The sequence below is a fragment of the Corvus brachyrhynchos genome, unplaced genomic scaffold (assembly GCF_000691975.1).
Source record: "Corvus brachyrhynchos isolate BGI_N302 unplaced genomic scaffold, ASM69197v1 scaffold200, whole genome shotgun sequence".
NCBI lineage: Eukaryota > Metazoa > Chordata > Aves > Passeriformes > Corvidae > Corvus > Corvus brachyrhynchos.
This window is the reverse complement of record NW_008236184.1, coordinates 8,544,628-8,561,476: the sequence shown is the minus strand read 5'-3', so window position 1 is coordinate 8,561,476 and position 16,849 is coordinate 8,544,628. Positions and strand designations below refer to the sequence as shown.

Below are 16,849 nucleotides of genomic sequence, written 5' to 3'. Positions count from 1 at the left end.
AGGCATTAAATCATCAGTGGAATTACTTCAGAGAAAAAACTGGTGAAAGTAGGATCAGAATGAGCAGCTATTACCTATATAAATAAATAAACCTGTACCCCTTGCAGAAATGTAACAAAGCTAAAAAAAATCCCTTCCCTCTACAGCTCCCGCACATTTCTCGGTGTGTGTGTACCTGAGTCATTCACAGAGATCCTTATGGGAGTCCTTTGCTGCACTAAATTCTACTTTCTTGGAAAATGTAGAACAAATACTCAGGCTGTGATCTCATTCCTACCAGTGCCGGAGACAGGAGTCCCAGGGGCTTCACTGCAAATTAGATCCCCTGGAAAGAGACAGAGAGCCAGAACAGATCCGACCTCTCTGCCGTTCCTGGGAGCGAACTCATATTCTTCCGTGCCCTCCCTGCCTTGCCTCTGACAACTTCTCCAGTAAGATCTTCCCTCCCGCGTGTGCTGTCTCTTCCCTTTCCCTCCCACCCCCCAAAGAAGCTCAGGACAGGTATTGAACAGGCTGCCAGGCTGCTCCTTAGATAGAGCCTCTTCGAGCTGCCCGGCAGTGGCTATTCCCATTCCCTGGGTACTGTAGGTTGTTTTCCAAAGAAGTATGTTTTGGTTTAATTCTCTTTTTCTCAGCCTCTTAACTCCATCCTGTTGCTCTTTTGATCAGTTATACATCAGCTGTAACATAACTCTGTGATTTCGTTTTGGTGCCGCTTACTTCATCCGAAAAGGAACTCACTCTTCAAAGAAAACTTTTATTTCATTGTCTGCCACATATGCAAGTATTCCCTAAGGATTGGGGTTATTTATTATTTCGCTCCCCCTCTTTGCTTTCCCCTGTTCCTCTCCAAAAGACTAACAGACACTAATCTCCTTTCATCAGGTTCCCTTTTCCTAATTTTTTTTCTTTTTGCACAAAATGCTTGCCACTACCTTTAACACCTTATTGTGTCTGGAGTGATAATTACTTTCAGTTGCCGCAGCTGCTGCATGGGGAGGCGTGCGGGCCCTGTAAATTGGGAATGGGCAACCTGGGTGGGATTGCAGGAAAACACCGAGTTCTGCAACATCAGAGAACATGACTATAGCAGGGACAGTTTTGTTTTTCCAATGTTTTTCTATTTTTTTTTTCACCAAACTCATCTTTAAGACGTATTTCTAGTGAGTCACCTCCACGACAATTTGTGCTTCCTTTGTTAGAGGAAAGGACCAGCTGATGCACGTGACAGAAAATAAGAAAAATATGAGTTGGTAGCTGACACAGTTAAATCTCACATTTGGAAACAACACACACGAACAAATCTGGATAGGGGGACACATGGGTCTGTCAACAGTTTTTAAGATCCTCTGAGGCATTATTAATTCTTATTTTAATGTATACAGTATTTCTCTGAACTCACAGTCTTGATTCAATCTTTTACTTCTCTCTTGTTTTAAGTGTAGGATTGAGAAGGAAATTTGGGCTTACCGTGAAAGTGAGCATGAAGGCTGGGTTATAACCTTTCAAAAATAAGAGGATTTCCCAACGCATATTTCCCCTTTCCTCCATTAGTTATTATATAAGTAGTAAGCAGATATTATTAACAGTATTATTAGTGTACTTTTGTATGTAGCTTGCCTGTTTCAGTCCCTCACAGTGTATTGAGATGCTTTATACTCTTACTAACCATAAGAAAATTGGCACACACTGTTCACTACATAAAATTAGGTTTTTATGAGACTAGTTTATACATGTTTTCTTAGATTTCCTAAAGTAAGCGCTACTAAATTATTTAATATACAATCTGAGATGCTTTTAATAAAAGGTTTGCCATAATCAGCCCTGCTCTGGACATGCTGGATTGAACCCCTGTTTTTTCTTCTGTCTGCTCTCCCATTCTGTGCTGGAGGCTGGCAGATGTTTCCCATGCCTACCTAAGGTTAGGAATAAGGTCCAGTTTTGGGGTCTGTAGTGCAGGAGGGGCAGTGGTCTTTTGCAACTTTCAGACAGGTGACCAAAAAGCGTGACTAATCTGTGAGTCTCTCTTCAGTTCCCAAGCTTAGTTAGGTTAGAGTAGGGTTGGGGTCAGAAGTGCTTAGTGTCACACGCTGGGGGATGTCCCAGTTTCTGGGAGGGAAACCTGGTGGTGTTGTCTGCTTTCAGCTGGAGTGAGGCCGTGCAGTAGAAAAAACAGGGAGACAGCAGCCAGTGTGGGACTTAGCAAATTCCTGGAGATAAAACAAGAGCAAAGTATCAGGAGCTTTGAAGGAATTTTGATTTGCAGGCAGCACTGGGTTCCCAGGCCTAGGTTCCCAGGGGCTGGGGCTGGGTTAAGGTTATGGTTAGGATTAGGAAGTGTTAAGGCTTTTAACTTTTACAAACTGGGATATTTTGCTACTTCCAGAAAAATAAATTGAGGGAAAGTATCAGTATCTTCAAATTTCTTATTCATTATTTGTGGGCATTGTGGGTACCTGGGCATATTTTGACTAAGAGTTACTATCCCAGCTGGGTTAAGTAAACATGGAATGGTGCTGTCAGAATAATGGGGTACCCACGTTCCAGAGGATAAACTGAACCAGTGTCTTCAAATCGTTCCTTATTTATGGGCCATTTGCACCAGGAGCTGAAAATTGAGTTGCTTTGGTATCATGGCATGCAAAACTCCTCAGGGGTATTGGGATAAGGCTGTAGGAAATTATACTAATTCCAGAGCTGTGACTGCTCCAAGATCATGAATGGAGGCAATTCCTATTTCATGTCAGGAATTTTAAAAAATATTAATAGGGTTTCTTCTCAGTGTAGTCAGAGAGCCTGTCTCTTCCAACATTGGCACCTCCATGAGCTGTAGGGTGACTGCTGGCTTTTTCTACCTCTATTGGAGTAAAAAAACTGCCTTTTCTAGGTGATAACTTTACACAGAGTGCCATCTTTACTGACTTTGCCCCTTGTGAAGGGTTCTCTAGCTGATATATTCTTACAGTGTTTCAAGATTTCATCACTACATTTACACAAATCCCAAGTTCAAATGTCATTTTCAGGGTAGCGATGACATAGACCTTTTCTTTCTTTTGGGAGTAAAAGCATCCACCTTTTTACTTGTAGCAAGTTGCTCTATTATAATTCCCAAAGAGGCATTGCAATTCTGAGTTGTAGTCAAAATCTTTGCTGGAGTTGAACAAGAATCCCAGGCATTTGACCAAAGCAGTATTTCAAGAATATATTGTATTTATTTGAAAGACGATAATGCAATGCGGTCATTTGCTTCACTACAGGTATAAATCCTCTAAAACCATTGCAGATGTGGCAGGGATATTGCAACCCATTAACCTAACAAAATGTAACTGTTTTTCTCTTGCAAGGCTTCTCTGACTCAGTCTTTTTCTTTTTTTTGCTGCGAGCGTGGTTGTATCTGTTGGCCTGTGTGTACATTGTGGCGTTGAGTTCCGCTGTCTAGACCACCTCCCTGTGAATTAATACTGAAATGGAGTGGCTTAAATCCCCATACCTTCCCTCCTTGTCCCTCTGTGTGCACGTTAAACTCAGCCAGCTGAGATCTTACTCAGAGTCTGGCACTTTCGTGCTGCCACCCGCTTGAATGGGTATTTTTCAAGTGTTTGTGTATAACTCAGTGTGAGTATGAATGGTAGGGTCTGGCCCTAAAAAAGAAAAAAAAAATTAAAAATCACTATTTATTATGGCATTTTAGTATGTATTTAAGATTCCTCCTTGTTGCCGGGTTTGTGTCCAAAATGGAATTACTAGTCTGCATCTTTGCTGATTGTGAATATGTCCACGAGGCTGAATTTCAGATGTACCCATTTATGAATCTGGCGTATATGCTGAATGCAGCATTTTGTGCAGGTCACGTGTTGTATACAAAACATCTGATAAAATGCTGCTCACAGTCTTACAGATCTTAGAAATCCTTTCCATATGTCTAATCTTAAATCCTTTCCATATGTCTCCATCTATACATGAGCACCAATTAGTCAATTAATCTGCCACCTTTATTTAATTAGATAATAAAGAAGAACTTTTTGAAGTTAAATCTTATTTCATTTTTCCAGGAATCAAAAATGACAACTAGTAGCAGCAACAAATTACAAGATAAATTTCCTAATCCACTCAGTGAATACATTAATATTACAGTATTTGCTGAGTTAAAACAAGTCCAACATTCAGTATTCCCCTTTGCAAACAAAATACATTTGCATGAATCCAAATAATTTTTTTTTTTTTTTTTTTTTGTATAAGAACTTTTTGAAGTTAAATCTTATTTCATTTTTCCAGGAATCAAAAATGACAACTAGTAGCAGCAACAAATTACAAGATAAATTTCCTAATCCACTCAGTGAATACATTAATATTACAGTATTTGCTGAGTTAAAACAAGTCCAACATTCAGTATTCCCCTTTGCAAACAAAATACATTTGCATGAATCCAAATAATTTTTTTTTTTTTTTTTTTTGTATAAAAAATGGCCCTGTGTAGCAGTCCTGGAACAATTGCAAGACATTTTGACTCTTCAGTGTCCTTAGAAATTAACCCTGTGTTAATGAAAGTTCATAAGCAAGAATCCCTGTGCAATGGAAATCCTCCCATGCCCCCCTTAGGGCACCTCTCCAGCCGCTGAGCCGTGCTCCGCACGCAGGGCAGCCAGAGCAGGGGCCAAGGTGCTGCCTCAGTGTGTCCATCTCCATTGAACCTGTCTCATTAGCATGCCTCTGGGCTCCCCGAAGACATTCCATTTCATCTGAAAGCAAAATATAACAGAAACTGCATGTTTCTGGGTTTGCTGCTGGCAGCTGTTACCTTTCCGAGGGGGGGAAAAAAAAAATTAAAAATTCCTCTGCCAGGTCCAGACCTAGAATAAATGAAAATAGCTACACTGAAGCCCACAGAGCACTATCACTTTGCACCTAGGGAAGCTTTGTCCCATGTATTTCTTACTTCAACTGCAAATAAACTCAATATAGAGGCATTAGTATTTTTAAAAGGTGAAAGAGATGTTATTTGCCTTTTCCTTGTAGCAGTACAAGAAAATTACTTTTTTTTTTCTTTTTTCCGCAAGAAAATAGTTTTCTAATAATAACCCAGTATTAAGTGTCAGGTAGCTGCTTCATGATTTTCTGTGCTTTATTGCAGTCAGCTATTGGGAATGGGGTCAGATTTCCAACTCGCTGCAGAAGAGCTGCTTTTATTGGGTTGAGCATTGTTGTTTTCTGTCCGTGAATTATCAGTTGCTTTGAAGACTGATCACTTCCTTATCTGGGGATACTTGAGGATCACACAACTTTCTTTTTTGGTACCTGAAGCCTTGTTAGCACAGAGCTTATTGCATATAACTCCCTTTGTTTGTAAGCGCAGAGATGACAGAATTTGGAAAGCGACTTTTTTCTCTGGATTTTTTCTCTGAATTTAGAGTGAACCAAACATAAAAAATATTAGACGCTCTTATGCTTTAACCTTGTGTCATAAAAGAAATTACAACATAATCTATTTTATTTATATTAAAAAAACCCTAAAAATTTCCAAATTAACTGTCCTTGGATAGGTTTTATTATAGGGACCTGAATACGGAGAAAATCCCCCTAACTCTCAAACAACTAATATGGAAAGAAAGCTATTCCTCTGGCAAGTTTTTCAAAGTGAAAAGGAGAATTTAATTGGTTCATATCCAAATGTTTAGATCATGCTTTGATGCAGTAGTGGAAGTAGTTTATCTGAATCCCTTTATTTAAACAGATGAAATCATAACAGAATATGTATTTTATAAGTGAGAGAAAAGAAGGAACAGAAAGGGAAAAATGCAACCAATATTCCCAACTAGAATATGGACTTAGGTCTTATCACAGTGGATTTTCATGCATGTACTTTATTAAAGTTACTAACTTGAGGAGGGCTCCTTGTGATCGTAAAATAAAGCACTGAGGTTTTTTAGGATGTGGGCCTTAGAGATTTCAAAGTTGAGCAAAAGAGATTAGGATTCTATTTTTTTTATCCTGCTCGTAGTTTTTCGTATTTATGTATTAAGCTGCTTGTATTAAGCTCTTTGCTAAGTAGTATTTCTGATCTATGCTGCAATTTGTCATGACATTTCTCTAGGCAGCTATTATAAAGATGTCTGCTTCCTTTTTTTCTTAAACAAGAAAGTAGACTGCAAATAAGTCACTTGATTTTTAAATTACTATCAATTAAGAAAATGGAGTGTCATGGTCCAGAAAATTGATAGCTGAATTCTGATCTTGGATCTGGAAAATACTGAGCCATAAAATATTCATACACAGACACACAGGGAAAAAAAAAAGCTGATGTTATGTTCATCAGACCAACATATGTTGTTTGTGAGTGTCACTGGAGTTGCAGTTTTTAGGATATGGGGAAAAAGATAATTCGGGTGAAACAGGCAAGCAAGTGCATGATCTGATGATCACCTAAACAGGTTTTAATTTAGAAACTGTTGATACTGAAGCTGTTTTCCAAGTCTATTCGGTACAAGTCAGTGAAACTCACACTGACTTCGGCAGATCTCGTGTTCTTCTGCCAGTCGTTTCTAGCAGCTTGTCTGTTCTGCGTCCAGCCCGGGGAGAAACAGCACCTGCCTGCCTGGGTCCTTCGCTGCCTGTCTTGTCACGAAATCGGAGTGCTTTTCCAGAGAGCGATGCCTTTATCTTTGCTGCCCCCCAGCAAGGTGGTGAATTATCCCGGTTCTGCAGCAGGGAGCGGGGCCGGTGGCACCGGGGCCGTGTCGTGGCCGGGCGCTGGCACAGCCGGGCACCGCGGGCAGGCGGCTCGGTCCCTCGGCTCCGCGTGTGCCGCCCCTCGCCCTCCTTTCATGGGTGCGTTTGCGAATCCCGCATACTTGACACCTACCTTTCAAGGTGTCTGCGTATGATCTGACCCGGAGCTGAACTCCTTTTGCAGCACCCTCTGGAAATGAGCATTTTCCGAACTCTCTCCCGCCAGCCAACTCTGCAAACCCGCTCGTGCCCCCAAAAGCAGCAGCCCCCAAGCAGAGGGACAGCTTGCTGGTCCCTGTTTGCAGCGCTGGGAGTGGAGAGAGGAAGAGGAGTATTGAATTCACAGGTAATTGTGAATTGTAAAAAAATCGTGCAAATCGTCAGAAGGTGACAAACATTTCTGCGGTTTAATTAAAAGTCTAATTGTACCTTTCAGATTCTTGCAAAAGGGAAAATGAAACAGTGAAATCCTGTCATAATAATGTCTGTTAGGAGTTTGATCAAGTCTACTGAATTTTTAGAACTTCGCTGTGGATTTCAACAGCCTTTGGGTCAGGACCCATCACCCTTATTTTTTTCTACCTGAGCTCTTTTATCTTTGCCTTTATTTTTATTTTGCCTTTAATTTTTTTTTTTTTTTCATTTGATGTCTTGCCTTTGAATATGTTTTCTCTCTGGAACGTGTGTATATCTTCATGATTTCTTTAATGACTCAGCTTTCAAGAGTAAGATAGAAAGGTGGTCATTTCCATAAACACATTTCATTTACAATTAAACTAAAAGGAGATTTATCAGTTCATACCCCAATTTCAGCTGTAGTTTGAACATTTTCCTGTATAAGAATATGTTTCCTGTGAAGGCTGCAACCCCCCCTTTCAGTTATTTTAACTTGATGTGATGTCCAGAGAGTGAATTCTCAGAAAGAAAAAAAATTAAAAAGAGGGGGGGAGGAGTATAGGTTTTGTAAAATATACTTTTTCACCTTTAGGTGTCATAAAATTTTTTTTAAAGATTTGAACTGCGTTGTTTCACTAAGGAAAAGTCCAGTAGCTGAATTTATAATTAAGAGCTGCTGATGTACATTGCATTTAGCAATATGCTGGGCAGACAACAAGATTTACCCAGCCCTACTGGATCTGGGATTGAGCCTTGGGAACGAAGCCGGTCAGGACTGGAATGACACAAAACTCTGGAGTCTGAAACATGCTATCATTTACAAACTTTCCTTGTTTTATCTCCTGTCTCAGTAGCTAGTCCACAGTTTCCTTTCTTCACAAATGAATTGTACCACAGTCCTGCACTAAATGTGAGGTGGGGGATCTTTACTCCCTGAAATATTAATGGAGCAGAATTTTTTTCTGTGAGACAGACTGGATTTTTCAGTGGGTTTCTTTTTTCCCCCTCCATCTAACAAAGATCCCTTCTTGTCAGTCAGCTTTGTAAAAGCAGAGGAAGCACCGGACACATTGGAAACCAAGATATGAGAGAACCCAACAAAAACCCTTCTTTAAAAAAATACTTTTGAACTTCAGAGAGGACGCAGTGCTTGCTTTGCTGTGAACACAGGGTTGGAGAGTTTTTCCTTTTTAACAGACATGTGTAGCACATTTGTTTCAGTTTTATATCCGCTGTCATAATATGATGGTTTTATTCGGGTTTTAAACATGCTTTGGCTGGAAACCCTACATCTTTAAATTAGGCAGCCCTGGTGCCTTTGCGATTTCCCTAGCTGCACTCTCTCACCTTACCCAGGTGCATGTTAAATCAGTATTAATGACAATATCATCCTTCTGCAGTCATCTCCTGCCTGCAATTTGGTTTTAATTACCCACCACGTTGTCTTTCCCCCTCACTGACAGCCATTAAATAGGGAATGACACCAGAGCTGTGCTGGTGTCGAATAGACACTTCACCAGGGTGGCTAGTTCCTTTTTTTTTTTTTTTCCTCCCTCTCCTCTTCTCTTTTCTTTCCTGCCTCTTTTTTTTTTTTTTTTTTTTTTTTTTTTTTTTTTTTTTTAATAATTAAAAAATTCCTTCCATAAAGCAGGCTGCAGTGCCTCCTCGTGGTAGTCATCAGGAAAAAAAAAAGGGATTATTTTGCTCTGGCTTGTTTTGATGGCTGAGCGATGCTTGCTTTGGCTCAGCTAGAGCTCTTGGGGAGAGGGAAAAACCAGCATGATCCTTAAGAGAGAGAGAAAAAACAGCACTTAAAGATTAAGGCCTGATTGGGACACATTGAAGTGTCTCCTCGGTGGAATCTAACAGCAACTTTGATGTAGTATTTAAGGCTTGCCTGACAGTCTGGAAGAGCTGCTCGGAGGCAGAAGCCCGGTCAGTCCCGGGTGTCGGGGAATAAAGTGCTGCAGGCAAAGCTGCTGGCAGAGGTGACCCTGCCTGCATCCCTGCCTGCATCCCTGCCTGCTCCCCGTGCTCCTGTGCTCCCGTGTGCTCAGGGATTTGACAACTCTTTCGTTCTCTGGTTCTCTATCACTGTGTAGAATTGTGCATAAACACAAGCAATAGGAATTTTTTATGCCAGACACGGCCTTTTAAAATGAGTTTTAAAAGCTTCTAAATTCCTTTCACTTTGGCCAGTGGTTTGAAACAGCCTTGCCCTGCACCCCCTTCCCCAGCATTGATATTTACCCCCATGGAAGGATTTCTCTGTGTGAACTAAGTTCTTGCTGGAGAGATTTAATTCTAGACCCATTGCACTAAATTTTGTGGTACTAATCTTGATTTATAATGTGATAATTGGTGGTAGAGCCTGGTCCAAGATTTTCTCTGTCAGCCTGACCCTGTCCTGGTCTCTGTGCGAGGTGAATTCTCAGCAAGGTCAGTTGGAAGGGCACTGAGAAAGAGAACTGGGCAGTGATTAGTGAACTTGCATTAGGGAAAATACCTGTCTATTAGAAAACATGAAAAAAAGTTGAAACATTTTTGAGGAGTGAACAGAACTTTTTCAATTGGGAAATTTCTTATTCCTGTTTTTCCCATCGGGGTGTTAGATTAAAAAAAAAGAAAACAACTTTGTTGGAAGGAAAAATAAAAAAAAAATCTGGTAAAGATGGTTTGTGAAAGACAATCACTGCCCATCCACGTTTTGTTTCAGACATGACCATATTTGATCTTATTAAATGTCAGTTACATTGATTTGATTTGAGGGGCCTGGATTGTGAATCACTAAATACTTGCCCTGTAAATTTGTTGGCCCTTTCAAGAAAATTTCTGACTGAAACTTGAGGCTTATAACAGGGAGTCTACCAGGAGGGTTTATTCTCTGATACAGCTTCCACATATTGGTTTACAGCTGTACCAAGTCCCCTTAGAATGATTTTTTTTTTTCCCTTCCCTTTCCTAATATGAAACTTGATGCTTGGAAAATCTGATAAGTGAGTTTCATTTCCCTGGAAATTTATTGCTTCTATTTCCAAGTGCAAGGAAATAAAACAAGTAAAAACAATAAGCAGTCTGTAAGGAGGGTATTAATGAGGGGTCACTCTTTTCTCATGTAGGCTCAAGCTCAGGAGAAAAGGAGAAAGGAGTTGCTTTGGGGGCAATCTAAATGGCTGGCGCAGTATATTTTGCTTTATTTATCAGCTCTGTTCTATTTCCCTCTTTACAACATGCTCTCCAATTCCAAGCAAGATATTTATGACAAGAAATACAAAGTCTTTTCTTCAGGTAGTGGAAACTCCTTTGACTTCAGGAACGGGCTGATTTTTAGTTGACAAAAGACTATTTATGCTGCTCTGAGCATCTCCGAAATCAGAAGAGTCCATTTGTATATGTAAAAATATGCCATAGAATTCCAGCATCCCATCCTTATTCCAGTGGAGAACTACATTATGCTCATCTAATTCCCCATTCTTTCATTTGGAAATTATGGTGTTCTTCCCTTCTTCCTGGTAATTGCTGTACAATGCTAAGGAGCTGCCAAGTTCCACTGCAGGACACATTATATTTAGTACCGGAGGAAAAAAATTGCCATCTATAGAGCATTTTGTATGGGAAAAGAACTGGGCTTCACAACATGGCAGATGTGCATCCCTGTAGATCCTGCTGCTGAATCAACTCCTAAGTGAGGCAGACTGGTCCATTTTGGATGCAGGGAGGACAGTTTGGAGGATAAACATGACAATAAGAGACTTTAATGGAGGGAAAATTTAGTGCTAACAATGTCACTTTGATTTTTAGATTTCTTTTGCACCAATTCCCTGTACTTCCCCTAGTTTGCTTAGGAAAGTTGTATTCGTTCAAGCTGTCTTAATTTTTTTGTATTGTGCAGCAGTGACTTAGTTGTGTGTTGTAAATGTGATGCCTTTTTATAGACTCTATAGCAGGTTTATTTTTAAATTTATTTTCTCTAGGGAAGGGCACACAGTTTACTCAAAATTTACCATATGCTTTGCATCTCCAGTAAAACAGTTGTACAAAATACCATATTTTTAAATCTGGTGAGTTGTGAAGAATCAGAGAGAGCCTGGATGAAGAACACTAGTTAGAACGATAGATACTCAGAAACTCCTTCCCTTCCCAGAGTAAACTGCCATGGAGTAGCTCAAGAGGGACTATTGAAAACATTATTGTGCTTTTCAGGTTATAGGCCTTGAACCTGCAAACACTTGTGCATGTAAATAACTTCATATAGGTAAAGCACATGCTTTGAACTCAAAAGGGCTACTTGCATGTAGGAAGTTTTTTATGTATGTAAGTGCCTGCAAGATTAAAACTGTAGTTGGTGTTTGATTAACGTTTAATCCTCCATGGCTGTGCTGCCTTACGGACAATCCAGAGGGAGTTTCAGAGGAGGCAACTCAGGAGCTGAACATGCAGATGAGCTTTAGTTCCATTACTTAGGCTGGGTTTAGATTTTCAGTTTCAAGATTATATAAATATGTTTGGGTTTTTTTGTTCTTTTGTTTTGTTTTAAAGTTTAGAAATAAAAGCCAAAGCTACCTCCTCCTAAACTGGAAGTCTGAGTTTGTGATACATGTTCCTGTTTTGGCTTCTTTTCCTTTAAATAAAAAAGGCTTGAATTTAATTCACAACATTTTACACTTTTTATTCTGCCGTTTTCATCTTCAATATCTAAAGAAATGTGAAAGAAAGGTAGAAATACAATAGTGTCTTTTAGAAAGTAATATTGCCTTTTACAAAATTATCCTGATCCTTACTCTTCTCATTCAGCATTTTACCCAAATCAGCATCGATTTGCAGAGGCTTTTGATGAACTTAACATGGCTGTTTTTCTAAAAGGCCATAGAACACAGTCCACACCCCACAGAAGCTACTAAGAGTTTTTCATTATATCTGTTGGAAGCTGATTTAAAGTTAGAGAACGCCTAACTACAGGAAATACATGATTTCTTCATTTGAAATTATTTGTTTGCTTGTAACTTTAGGACCACACAAACTACAGTTGCTGTAAGATTTTTCTGCAAATTATTAGTCAACTCTTGAACACAGTTTGTGACAGTGCTGGCAAACAATGGACTTAAATAATGTTTTGAGGAAGTGTCTGTGTTTATATGGGAAGTTGTAAATGGGCATGGGTGAGACATTATGAAGAATGAAGATGTGGAAATGCATCCTGCAGGAATGAAGCACACGGAGAATGGATGCAATTGGGCTGCTACACCCAGGGATCAGTCACTGTCCTTTTTGTCTGGAGAAGTCAGAGTTTCTGCTGGGTTTTGGGAAAAAGCTTCTTTTTAGCGACTGGGGAAAGGCTGCCTGGACCTTTGTAGTTCATCCATGTAACATCATACAGGAGGAAAGACATTCTTGCTGATTTTTTTGGTTTATTTTATTCCAAACCACTTTTCCTCTTCTCTCTTTATACGCACACCTGTCTATTGACATCCTTAAAGCAGTCTTTGTTATTTAGTACATCTTTGACACTTCTGCTTTGTGCATAAAATAGAAACAGTGTTGTGTTAGCCTGCTGGTCTGAGAGCCTTATCCTGGGCTATGGCTCTGTTTTTCTCAGCTCTGTGTGTGCAGACTTGGAGGACAGACAAGTAACCAGGGGTGAAATCCACCTCTGTGCTGGGTAAACATTTAAACTTTATGATCCTTGTCCTAGCCCTGTACATAAGGGTGAATTTCATCCGCCATAAATGTAAAGTCTTCCTGTGTTATTACAGTTGCCTTTCCCCGTTTTCCATTATCTTTGAACCCCCTCTCCATCATTAAGCTTTCTTTTAGGATCCAGGAAAATGTCATTCTCTTCTCCTCTTTCTCTGACTGGCCTCTGGTTATATTAGAAAATAAAATTAATCTCAAGGGGAAAATAGCACTTAAAATTATTACTACTGTTTAGCTTACTAAAGTGATTTGCTCTCCGTGACCTGTCTCAGGCTGATCCTTGTACAAATCAAATCAGCACACAAAACAGCACTGGGAAACGGTTTCCAGACTCAGAATTTCACAGCTCCTGAACCTTTCGAATGTCACAAGCAAACCAGAAATGGACATATTGGTTTATCTGTCTCTTTAGATCCCAGACAGTGCTTTTTTTTTTTTTAAAGGCACGTATTTTCCCGTGCTCCATATGAAGTGTATGAATAAGCCAGCTGTAATGCTTCTGGGTGAGTCTATACTTAAATGTTTTGCTGAGCGGGGGCTGGAGAAAGTTTCCATCCAGTTCCAAGTCTGTCCCTGGGTTGTGGGGTATTAATGTCACTCTGACCTCCAACAGTTTCTCAGTAAGCTGTCTAAAACATGAACTCTTACCAAGCGCCTGCTCTTCATTTTAATTTGATGGGTTTATCAGTGGGCTGGAGGAGACAGCTTGTGGATAGACCAGAGTTCGATGATATTTCCCTGAGGCTCAGCTGGTCCCCGCCAGGAGCACTGGGATGGCACAGCCCATGGCCCCCAGGAGAGCTGCGTGGTCTCACAGCACGGCCAGAGGCACCGGCTCAGCGTGGCTGCAGCAGCAACACGTTCATTAGTTCTGCCTCTCAGCTGCAAACGAGTGGAGGTGTTGGAGCTCTCTGCATACGTGGCTGTGCTTTTTCACTCTCAGAAGTAGCTCAAACCATTCTAACTTGGGTGTCTCTCTGGCACACTCTGTTTCACGGTGCAGGTGCGTTCTCAATGCCCCAACTCCACGAGGAATAGAAGGCCAATCCTGTGAAACACAGATAACATCACTCACATCATTAGGCTCTGAGCCCATTTCCTTTCTGACCTTGCTGAGGTGCCGGATGCCACAAGGATGACTCGTCATCCACTTTTCCCTTGAAGTCCTTCCTGTCCAATTCAGCAGATAGATACCAACATCTGTGAAATTTAAGGAATGACATTGCAACATCCATGACAACAATTTGTTCATCTTGTGGTGACCTCTTGTGGAGTCATTTAGAAATCAGGCTTGATCTGTCATGTATGGTACATTCCAGGGAGAGGAAGACAGGAGTCATAATCCAAAATGTTCTCGGGCTTGAAGGGACAGTCAGGTCAATCTGAAGGACACACAGTCTCCCGCGGGCTCTCTGCATCTGGGTTTGATGGCAGGGTCATTTACTTGTCTCTTTGTACTCACTTTCTATCTTTGTGAATAAAACCCAACTTGTCCTTGACTCTCAAGCATAGGCTTAGCTTTAAAGAATTGGCGTTAAAAGCCAAAGTGTGTTATAGGAGTAGATCTGCACCTTATGAGAAAGATCCTAGCTTTTGTGTCACCCCATTTTTTAAATTGTCGTTCTGCACATATGGTAGACATCAGAGTGATTGCGGAGCCTGCAAGGTGCAACTAGGTGTGAATTCTTTAAAACAGGACTGCCACCACGTTCATATCCAACTCCATATTTGGAAAATCTAGAAGTGATTGTTCTTCACCCCCTGCCCATGTCTAATGCATAAAATCAAAATCTTTCATGCCATTCACATTATTTTTTGTGCCGATCCTGCTCAAAGCCAACCTTTATTTTTCATTAATTCTTGCAAGGCTTGAAGCTGTTCCCAAAGAAACCAATTGCCAAACTGATTGTGGAAGCCAGATCAAATCTGTAGTGTAATTTCCCCCCTGCTTTTTTGTTGTCCTTGCTCCAAGTCATTCCTGTCTCATGCAAACTACTATAACTATGGCAAGCGTTTACTTGTGGGAAAAATTATCTCAACTTCCTCTCTGTGCATATAATATCTAACAATGTACTGTACTGAATAGCATATTGAGAAATGTCATTGATTATTCAGAGTTTAACATGATGAGCCATTCCGTTGTTCTCTTCATTGAGACCAATTTATTCTTACGCTCAGATAAAATTACAATACTCTAAATAATAAAATAAATAAACCCCATGACCTGCTATGAGAAAGATCCCCTTTGCAATGATAGTTTTAAAAACACCTGCATGGGTCAAGGTTTTTTCCTTTTTTCTCCACACGTTTGTTTTGTTTTTCACTTTTTGGCTTTATTATTTGGTCACTAAGCAAAAGGTTTGCTGGGTGCCTTTTTTTTAAGCTTGAGGGAGAATATGAATGTCATAAATATTTCATTTTCCTAGCACATCTTGCATTGTTCCTCACTTTCAGACCTTGCCAGCAGTCAACACAGTAGTAAATTTCAGCACCTGTGGACCTTTTTCAGTAATTTATGATTTCCATTAGATTTCCATTAGAGATGGACTAAAACAGTTTAGAAAAGTGCTAGCACCTTCAGCCATACGGATCTTGCCTGTCTCTGAGGAGGAGGGTTGGATTTTGCTGTCTGTGCCCATGGCTGCTGCCAAAGGTTTGGCGCTGCAGTTGGAGCTATTGGGTCTCAATGCCAGCCAAAATGCCTCCTTGGAGAGGAGGTACCATAGCTGAGAAAGGAAGGGCAGGTTGAAAATAGAAAGCCAGACTTCTCAGTAAAAATGGTGCTGTTTCTCCCTTTCTGCCCCTGCAAGCTTGAGCGCAAGTTTAGCCCACAGTGACTGGCTTTACTGGGTCACTACAAGTGTCTCTAATTCAACAGCCACACATTTTTGTTGGCAGCACTCCATCCTGAGCTTTGTGGGGTGCCTTTCCCCTCCTTCCAGCTCTCCTCCTCACACACCTGTGGTCTGGTACAGGGCTTTGACGGTAGTAATTTGTTTCGCTAGGAAATATATTGGAGAGAGGCCTTAAGGTAAGAACTTTGGGGTTAGTTTGATTAAGAAATTGTCTTGATATTCCCTCCATCTCAAATGCGAATGCAGCATGTGTTTGTTCCAGGACTAGTTGTAAACCTGGAAAATCTCTCACATGATTGCCACAAAGCGAGATATGGTGGCAAATAAATCACAGCGAATAATTTAGTCATGAATTGTCCATTGGCATTGTATCATAGCTTGAATACATTTCCCATAATAGCTCACGATAGTCCCATTGACATCCACTTGACTTTTATGAAGTTTTGCAGATTTCACTCTAATATGAATGGCTCTGACTGGTGTAGGATTGCAGCAGCTGATTCAAGGATTGAATATTAGACCAGATATTAGATGAATTATTGTACCCATGGCATTTTCTGGAAGCTGTCCTCTGGGTAGGATTGGAATTTTGGTTGTTCCGTCAGTTCGGTATTTGTTAATTATTTTAACCAGCTGCGCTACATCGAGCCACCATCCCTATGTAAAACTTTCCCTTCGTTGCCATCCTCTGACCACCTTTCAGCACTGTCATTCCAGCAGTAGGGCACTCCGGGGGGCACGGCTCGTGCTGGGATAACGTCACACTCCGAGTGCTCTTCACAGTGGATTTCAGCAAGCTGAGGAGTGACATTATCTCAGCAGGACACCTGCCCTTCACCTTCCCTGAGGTAGGGACCCACCTCGGAAAGGTCAACACTTGCAGTTTAAAATATTATTTTAACCACTGCTATTCAGAATTCAAAGGAAGAAGGGAGTGAATGTCAGATAGCCATGAAATTAATGAAGCCCATTACTCCCCACAAATGACAACTGGCCCCAGACATACACTGAATATTGTTTTACTTGGGTTTTAAGCATGTTAAAAAAAAAAAAGAACATTCTGCAGGATATTTTAACGTGAATCCCAAGTGCCAGCAGAGTAGCCATTTGCATTCTAAAAAAGTTAGGTGTTTAAAAAATGCATTGGTGAATTAATACACTGAGGACTTTGACTACTT

The 16,849-nt window shown here is 40.5% G+C and overlaps 1 long non-coding RNA gene across 9 annotated transcripts in view; it reads left to right on the top strand.

Annotated features, from left to right (window-relative positions):
- Nucleotides 1-315: 315 nt before the first annotated feature.
- The window catches only part of LOC108447289, a 144,811-nt gene continuing 128,277 nt past the window's right edge, over nt 316-16,849 (top strand). For all 9 annotated transcript variants that reach the window (XR_001862762.1, XR_001862774.1, XR_001862772.1 and 6 more), the window contains exon 1: nt 316-431. This is a non-coding gene — a long non-coding RNA (uncharacterized LOC108447289). The remainder of the gene's footprint in view (nt 432-16,849) is intronic.